We start from the raw sequence: 8,827 nt of genomic DNA, 5'->3' as shown, positions 1-8,827 counted from the left end.
CCCCCCATATTTTAAATACTCACAATCTTCATAAACAATCACCCACTTTTTCCGAACAATGCTCATTTTATGCAACCCTCCGAATCCATCCGCAGAAAACCTCCTAACCTCAAGATATTTTTAGTTGAGCAACCTAAGCATACATAATCTAGAATTACAATTTTCCGATACCAATATGGAGCTTTATTTGAATTCTTCATTTCTTTGACATTTTGATCTTTGATTTCTTTGAATTCAACACCTTATTTGATTTGATTTCTGGTATCTTCAACTTTTTGGATTTCTTCAGAATTTTGATCTTTTGATCTCACTTTATTTGCTCCAAAATTCTTCAAACTTTCTTCGTAATTCTCTCTCTCTTTTTTTTATATATATATATTAAATGTACCTCACTTTTTTTTCACTCAAAACCTACATGCTTAAGCGGAGGCGCTCAACCTCAACCTTTATTGGTTAATGATAATAATTTTCCTGGATACATTTCAGGTTTAGGCTGCTAAACATATTGCATCCCTCAAACTAAGCGAGGTTGTGTTTTTGTTCCATGATTTCACTAAAATAAGGGAGGCCACAAATGCACTATAACGTATATTGGCTCAACTAAACATTTGAGTTCTCATCGGATTATCTCATACAATATTAGCAAAAATTTAAATTATCACTAGATTTTCTAAATTAAACTATTATTTCAAGTTTTTTTAAAAATTTTAAATTTTCCAAATTCTAGCAATTTCATTTTTTTTTTAATTTTAATTTACTTTTACCGACCCCCTACCCCACACTTATTTCATACAATGCCCTCATTGTATGCTAAAACAAATTAAGAACATAAAAAGGGAGAAAAATGAACAGACTCCCCTGGGTAGTTGTGGCGAGATCGAATGGGGCTGCTACAAGTTGCTCTGAATATCGCCGAAAGACTGAAAACTGGAACTGCTGCTTCTGAATTTGCCGAAAATAAAATCAAGACCGCCATCTTCGAAAATGTGGTGCAAAATATTGCAAATAAATGCAATGTATAATAACCATGACGTGGGAAAGTGTCGACCACGTCGTCTCGTCAAGAATGACATCCTCTACTCGCGATGAAAAATCCCCCATAACATAGGAAAGTGTCAACCATGTCGTGGCAACCGGGACGATACTTCTTCCTCGCATCGAAATAAAACTCTATGGTATGGGAACTGCTCATCCATATCATAAGAGTCAAAACATCGTAACAATGCCAATTCTTGAAAACGATCGCTCACGAAATAAATATGCACCCCACACTTATGACAAATCGTGGGTCTCGACTATGATCTTCAACTCTCATACCGCTCTCTCTAGCAACAGTCGGACCTAGCTGCTGAACTTACTGCCAGCTTCCTAAGGGCGAAAAATCTGCAGAAATCTAAACAACCAAAGAGCATCAACATGGAAAACAAAAGTAAACCAAACTAAATCAAAGTTTAATTACATACCAAATACTAAAAACTAAACTAAACTAAAAATAACACAAAACAAAAATAAACAAAATAAAAAGGATCACTCGTCATCTCCATCATCATGTGGCTGTGTCCCAGAAGTACCGGCCCCATCAAATCGTGACTGGAATGGTGGTGGAAAGGGAACCGAATACTGAAATCCCTGGTGGGCAAAGAATGCATTCAATGCATCCCCATACCACCGCTGTTGAATGTCCACATATGCAACATACTCACTAAGACGGTCAATGCCCTGAGCCAGGTAGCGCATATCGATCTCCCGCTCAGGTCCCTGCTGTGCTCCCCGAGGAGCAGGTCGACGCCGTTGGACCCGTCTCGGTTGTGGCTCGGCAGCACCCTCCTCATCTGCTACATCATCTGCTCGAACCCTCAAAACACCATCTCCACCCCGCTCTAATACACGCATCGACTCCAATAGCTGAAGACTCATCGGCCTCATGTCGTGAAACACCATCGATCTCGTGATCTCACGTGTCATCAACTGGTATGATCGAGCTAACCGTGTGATAAAATTCCCTCCGCATATCGGGCTATCTCCCCTAAGTCCCCTGGCCCTCCGTCCCAAGTATGCAGCTAACGCGACGGGAAGGTTCAGGTGCCTCCCTGGAGTAACTAGTGCCCATAGGAAATACAGGTCCGTCGAAGGCACTCTCTCACTATTCTTGTGATGCGTGAGAGACATAGAAATCAACCGGTGCAACATTCGGTATGTAGTGGACCGAATCATCCCCCCTCGAGCGGTAGATGGTGTATAAACTCCTCCCGTAATCTCGGCCTAAAAGGTGTTCTCATTATAGTCCGCCGGCCGGTCCGTGAGACAGTCAGCAAGGAATGTCAAGAAGTGGACACTCCTCATCTCGTCGGCTGTGTAAATACCCACCCGAGTCGCAAGCTCTATCACGCTGCATTCCCTGCTCACTCCTCCCAGTCTGAAAGCAAAGGTCGTCCTGTCATCGAGTGCCTTCCTAGGATCATAGGAAACTGTAGCGTAGAACTCCAGCAAAAACTCCCGATACACAGGCTCCTGGATCCTGAACAAACGCGCCCATCCCTGACACACAAACAATTCCACACCACTCGCGTCCGAGTGTGTGTATTGCAAAAATTCCTGGATCAATGCAGCAAGTCCAGTCCTGGTAGCCAATTCCCAATCGAATAAGGGTGCAATATCAATCTCCTTTGTAAGAAGCAAGCTCAAGTTGGTGACATAACGCGCCCGGGTAGCATCGTTCAGCGTTTGCAGAAATTGTAAAAAACGATGGTCGGTCACATCCTCGGGAGGGTTGGTTCTTTGTGTCCTTCGAGCCATAATCTGCACATATTAACACAAAAACACAAAACCAACAAAATATGGCAGCATTAATAGATTTTTAAACAAAAAAAAAAAAAGCTGGATAGGGGCAGTACGCTGGGCGTACGTCCAGATTCCACAGGTCTGTGTCGGTTCCTTTACTTGTGCAAAAATCATAACCCACATCAAAATAAACACAGCAGGGGCAACACACAAGTTCAAATTGACGGTCATGGGACGGAATTAATACCAAATAAGGTCCTAGGGTTTAGCCTATGGATCGAAATCGGTCCATTTAAGCCATAATCAAACACGAATGTGTGAAATCGAACCCTAATTTGAAAAATACACGAACCCTAGATTTCGAACAAAGGCTAAATGCAGCTTATTTTATCGATTTAAACACAAATCAAAGCCATTGAGTAACCGAAAAACTTACCCGTGTGTCGAATTTTACAAGAAAGGAAGCACAATCGAAAATGTTTAGGAGCTCTTAGCCGTCACAGTGCGAGTTTGAGAGAAAATTGGGAAAAGAATAAAGAAGAAGTCAAAGGGTCAAAAGATATACCTGGTCGCCGTGTTACGCGGGGCGTAACCCCATCCCCCTGAAATGTTCATCCGCGATCAGTTGTTGAATTACACTGGGCGTAATATAACTTACGCGGGGCGTAAGTTTAATTGAAATTTTTCTTCCTTCCTTTCTTTAATTTAACTTCCTTTTCTTTTTATTATTTAATTAAGGGACTTAAAACTTATTTATTTTTTCTTTCTTTTTAATTTCTTAAGCTAATGATGACTTCACGATGAGTGATAAAAAAAAAACCGGAGATGTCCTAATCACTTATCTTTGTCAAGATCAAACAACAATGGTTGATCAAAAACCTTTGCATGCAAGAATTGGTTTGCGAAAACACCCACTTTCGGGACCCGTTAGAATATTTCCTTTGTTTTCCTTGCACCTTTAACTAAAAGCGGAACAAGAAGTGACCTAACTAGTCAAGAACAGCAAGAGCTCGGTCTTCCACTTAACCACCACAATACGCCTTGCTATACTACGCCTCATGGATTGAGTTGGACAAATCAACAAAGTAGTAGGCTAAGCAGGTCAAGAATTCCCTAATCGCTTTCATTCCCGAAACCCATGCAAAAAGTAACGTCAAGCAATGTGTACAATCCCAAATTCCTGCAAAATAAAAACAAGAACCTTCCCGACAAGTGAAATGATATCATCGAAAATCAAATAAAAACTAAAAACTAACTAAAAACACATAACGAATAATCAAATAAAATAAATTAATGACAAACCGTTCCCCGGCAACGGCGCCAAAAACTTGATGTGCACAAAAGTACCCACTAATTTTAATATTTATAACCTAACAAACTTAGACTATCTATGCACTTATAGGCAGTGTACCTAGTCAGATTACAGTATAGCTTAGGTAAGTCGGGTGTCGATCACAGGGAACAGTGGATTAATTTAATATATTTGATTATAGGTTACAGGTCACATGAAAATAATAAAGAAAATGGTTTAATAAATCTCAAACTAACAATTAACAACTCTCGATAAACTAACAGGAAAACACATCTCTTCAGGTACTTTGGTTTAGATAAATTACACCTTAAAACATAGACAATTGCATACACAAATTCATTTATTCAATGTTCACCGATTCCTAAAATGATTAGATTCGTGTTCACTATAACTAATCCTTTAGCAAACAAGTCAATTCAAACAGTGATCAGTTGATTAAACTAACATGCTTCCTAGTGTTCAGTTCGTATCAAGCAAGACTTGTAAATATAGTTAATCAATTATTTAACCTCTTGTTGATGGTCATCAAACAAGGCTCACACATTAACTTACTTATTCTCAAATTAATCCTAGTTTCACATTCGTTATTTCTAGTCTTATAATCTCGATGGTCATCAAAAATCATAAGAGATAAGCAAATCAAGCAGATGTTCAAGCAACTCAATTCACTTAACAATTAACAGAAAATAATCATCATTAACACATAAGGATCTTTGAACAAGCTTGACAAGATAAATTAAACACAAATAAACTATTTAATATAGCAACTAGTCTAATAATCAAAGCTTCATTTAATCATAAACACAAAGTAAAAGGTTTTTACACCTAAATCAGAAACTAAATACAGAAAAGTACCATAATGGAATGCTAAACATGGTCACGTTAGCAATCCATATGATAACCGACATGTATCCGCTCTCCAATCCTTCCGATCTCCGCTCCCGTTAGCTTAACGGCCTTCCGGCCGCCTTCTAGACTCTCAAAACGGCTTAACAGAAGTTATTTGTCGACTAAATTAGGTTAGAAGTCGAATCCTCCTCTCTGGTTAGCTGAAAATCGACATTTATAATCTTTGTGGCCGACCTAAGTACGCTGGGTGTACTTAGGATTACGCAGCGCGTACTCAAGATAATCACGCGATCAAGTCTATCCGGTGCAAAGGTGTACGCGGCGCGTACCATTACCTTACGCGGGGCGTAATCGCTACCTTAACATTCTTTTCTTTCTTTTAGCTTCTAAGCCCGGTTTCCGCTTCAGTCTTTTCTTTTATGCTTTATTGACAACAAATAGCTGCAAAACATAATTCAAAGTATTATGAGTACTTTTAGTTCTAAAATAGAATAAATAAGGCCAAAATATTAAGATAAAGTGCATAAAAATATATATAAAAATACACATATCAGTAGATATGAATGAAGATTGTCATGAATTGGTGTGTAGAATGTCTAAATGGTGTTAGACATAGCAAAGGATTGCTGCAACGTTCATGAGTGCTTATGAACTAGTTTTGAGCATTGGAATAAACTCGCGCTTGCTGGAATGACCTTATGGAATACGATATAAAAGGTGATCGCAAGACGATAATATCATATGGTCTTAAAACCTAGATATATGGTTTATTATTTGTTAATTGATTGTACATTGATAATACAAAAACGCATCAGTAACTTGGTGTTATAAAACGTATTGTTGTGTATAGTTGGTTAATGAGTAAGTAAATGCATATAAGTCGAAGTTTATCTGTAAACTTTTATCTAAGAAGGTAAAAGCGATATCTCGGCCGCTCGATGATTTGATTTGACTTATGTGTCGGGCCCGGTCAGAACTGAATTGATGTGTTCGATTAAGTTCTATGTCAAATAAATCAGAGATCGAGAAACCTAAATGCTTGACTAACCATTCCATAGGATTGTCAGCATGATATCTAACAGAGGACTGTACGTTCCCTTATCTAAAGGACAAGATTGATTAGATCAGAGTTGACAGCGTCTTTGAGAGCTATGATTGCAAACCGAATTATACTTGTAAATATAGTTACTAGACTTATCCAAGTGGGAGACTGTTGGAATAGTGTCTAAGGCTGCAACTATATTAGGCAAGTATTTGATCCGGTTGTGCATGGTCCTTTTGGGTTGCCTTCACCATAGCAACTTGATAGGATGATTTATTAAGAGAGAGTAAATATTATATATTATGGGAATAATATAATGAATAATATATTTGTTATTTGATTAATATAAGTCATAGAATTAATTAGAATTAATTTGGTGACTTAAAGAGATTAATTAAATAAAGGGGTATAAACTGTCAATTGTTTGATAGTTAAACTTTGGACTGTAAATCCATTTGGATATGGTATGGACGAATTCTAAGAGATTTAGGATAGCTAAAATCGTCCATATCTTAGGAATGGATTTGGATAGCCTTAAGAGAAGATTATCTGATAGGGACTTATCTGTAATCCTTAAGGAGTCTACAAGTATAAATAGACCCTATGGCTGATGGAATTCGACACACTTAACCTAAAGTAAGGAACCTCTGGCCGAATTCCTTCCCTCTCCTCTCTCCTAAATCATTCTTCTTGCTATTGGTGTTTGTAAGCCATTAGAGGAGTGACATTTGTGACTCTAGAAGCTCCAAGACCTCAAGATCAACAAGGAATTCAAAGGTATGATTCTAGATCTGTTTCAATGTTGTTATTTAACCTAATTAGTCATTAGAAGACTTGGATTCAAAGCATGTTTATTAGAAAGCCTAGATCCAAGCATTAGGGTTTTGCATGCGCACATAGGAAAGTTCTTATGGCTAAAACCCATCATTATTTAGTTATGTAATTAGTAAAAATATCATAGGGTAAATTTTACGGATGATCCCTATGGTTTAGGGTAATCTATGTCTTTGGTCGCTAACAACTCTTTTTAACTCGGACCGTCTCTATTTTATATTTTGTTGCATGCTTGGTCCATATTCGTTCTAAAAAGACTAATTTGCCCTCATCCATTTCTTTTTTTAATTAAATTTCTATTTATTTATTAATGAATTATTTTATTATTAGCTAAAAGAATTTAAACAAATAATACATGTGGGTCCCTCCCTCATTGCCTCCTTCAGCTTTGTTCTTCCCTTGACCTTTCTCCCATCTCCATTCCTTTCATCCCAACTCCAGCAACTTCATTAGATCTTCGGAAAACACCAACCAATCAAACCCCCTCTTTCCCGGAGAAACAATTTTCCCTGAAAAAACAAATGGCAAAGAAAATCAACAAGATTTTGGTCATCAGAGGAATGTGCAATGTGTGATATCTACATCTCGTCGCTACCACTGTTCTGGTGAACAAACCCTAACACCTGAAGTCGGAACACCGTCGATGCTACTAACATCTCCGCCATCTTCGTCAGCATCTTCACCAGAAAAAAAACCCACGCTATCTCCAACATCTTATATGTACTCTATCACGTTTTCTTTTGTTTAATCCAATTTGATTTTATTTCTAGATTATTTTTTGATTTTTTTTTCTCAAGTTCGATTTTGCTTTCATTTGATGTTTGTCTGATTCTGCATAAGTTCGATTTTCCATCCATCAATGGATTCCTCTGATTTCAGGTTTTCAGGATCGATTGTTTCAAGAAATTTCATAGCAAAAAAACACAGATCGGTCGTGGTTGTTTTAGGGACGACGATGATGGTTGTTTTACAGGCGATGGTGGGGATGGCTCTAGAGTGGGTCGTTAAAGTTCATTCCAAAAAATTTGTGGGAATGGGTACGCTGGAAGTTGCTCTCTTTCTGGGGACAAGAGAATTCGTCGGAGATTTAGGAGGGTATAGGTGTGTAGATGATATGAAAGAGACGACCTCCCATTTTCAAACAGATGAGGGTGGAGGTGGGAGCATGGGATTGCAGTGGATGGTTGGACCCAATGGTTTTATTTATGTTTTAAATATTTATTTAAGGGATTAAAAATATAAAAAAAAAATTGGTGAGGCCAATATAGTCAATTTAGGTATGACAGAGACCAACCGTGCAACAAAAATATAAAATAGGGATGGTCCGAGTTAAAAAAAAAGTTGTTAGGGACCAAACACGCAGATTAGCCTAAACCACAGGGACCATCCGTATAACATTTTCATTATAATAATTAATAATTTGTCTTATTTTCTTATAAATTCAAAGTTTTCAAATATTTTTGACTTTTATGTTTAATTTTTCTTTTAAATTAACCCATGTAATACATGAGTTTCACAACTAGTATATATATATATATATATATATATATATATATATATATATATATATATATATATATATATATAGATAGATAGATAGATAGATAGAGAGAGAGAGAGATAGGTTCAAATGTTTCTAGCAATTATTGTGTGCATGTTTGCACCAATCAGAATTGAGGAAATAATAAATCTTTAAATAAATCATGTAAGGGTATTATAGTAATCTTTGCATGTTTAATTATGGTAATTCATTAACTTCCTAAAACCTAGTTTTCTCCCTTCTTTATCTTCAAACGATCGGCCTAAAAAACCTGTAGCCTCACCTCAATCGGCAACTTCAATGTTGTTTCTCTACCAGCCGACCATCACCGATTTCCTCTCCTCCCATCCCTAATTTCAATTTAATCCCTCTGTTGGCAAATTAGGTCATCCCTGAGATTAGCCTACTTAAATCGGGTGCACACTTAAACCAACTTGAATCCTCCAACTTCAAGGGGTAACGACATCGT

Source organism: Lactuca sativa, chromosome 5, assembly GCF_002870075.4.
Source record: "Lactuca sativa cultivar Salinas chromosome 5, Lsat_Salinas_v11, whole genome shotgun sequence".
NCBI lineage: Eukaryota > Viridiplantae > Streptophyta > Magnoliopsida > Asterales > Asteraceae > Lactuca > Lactuca sativa.
This window is presented reverse-complemented; position numbering follows the sequence as displayed.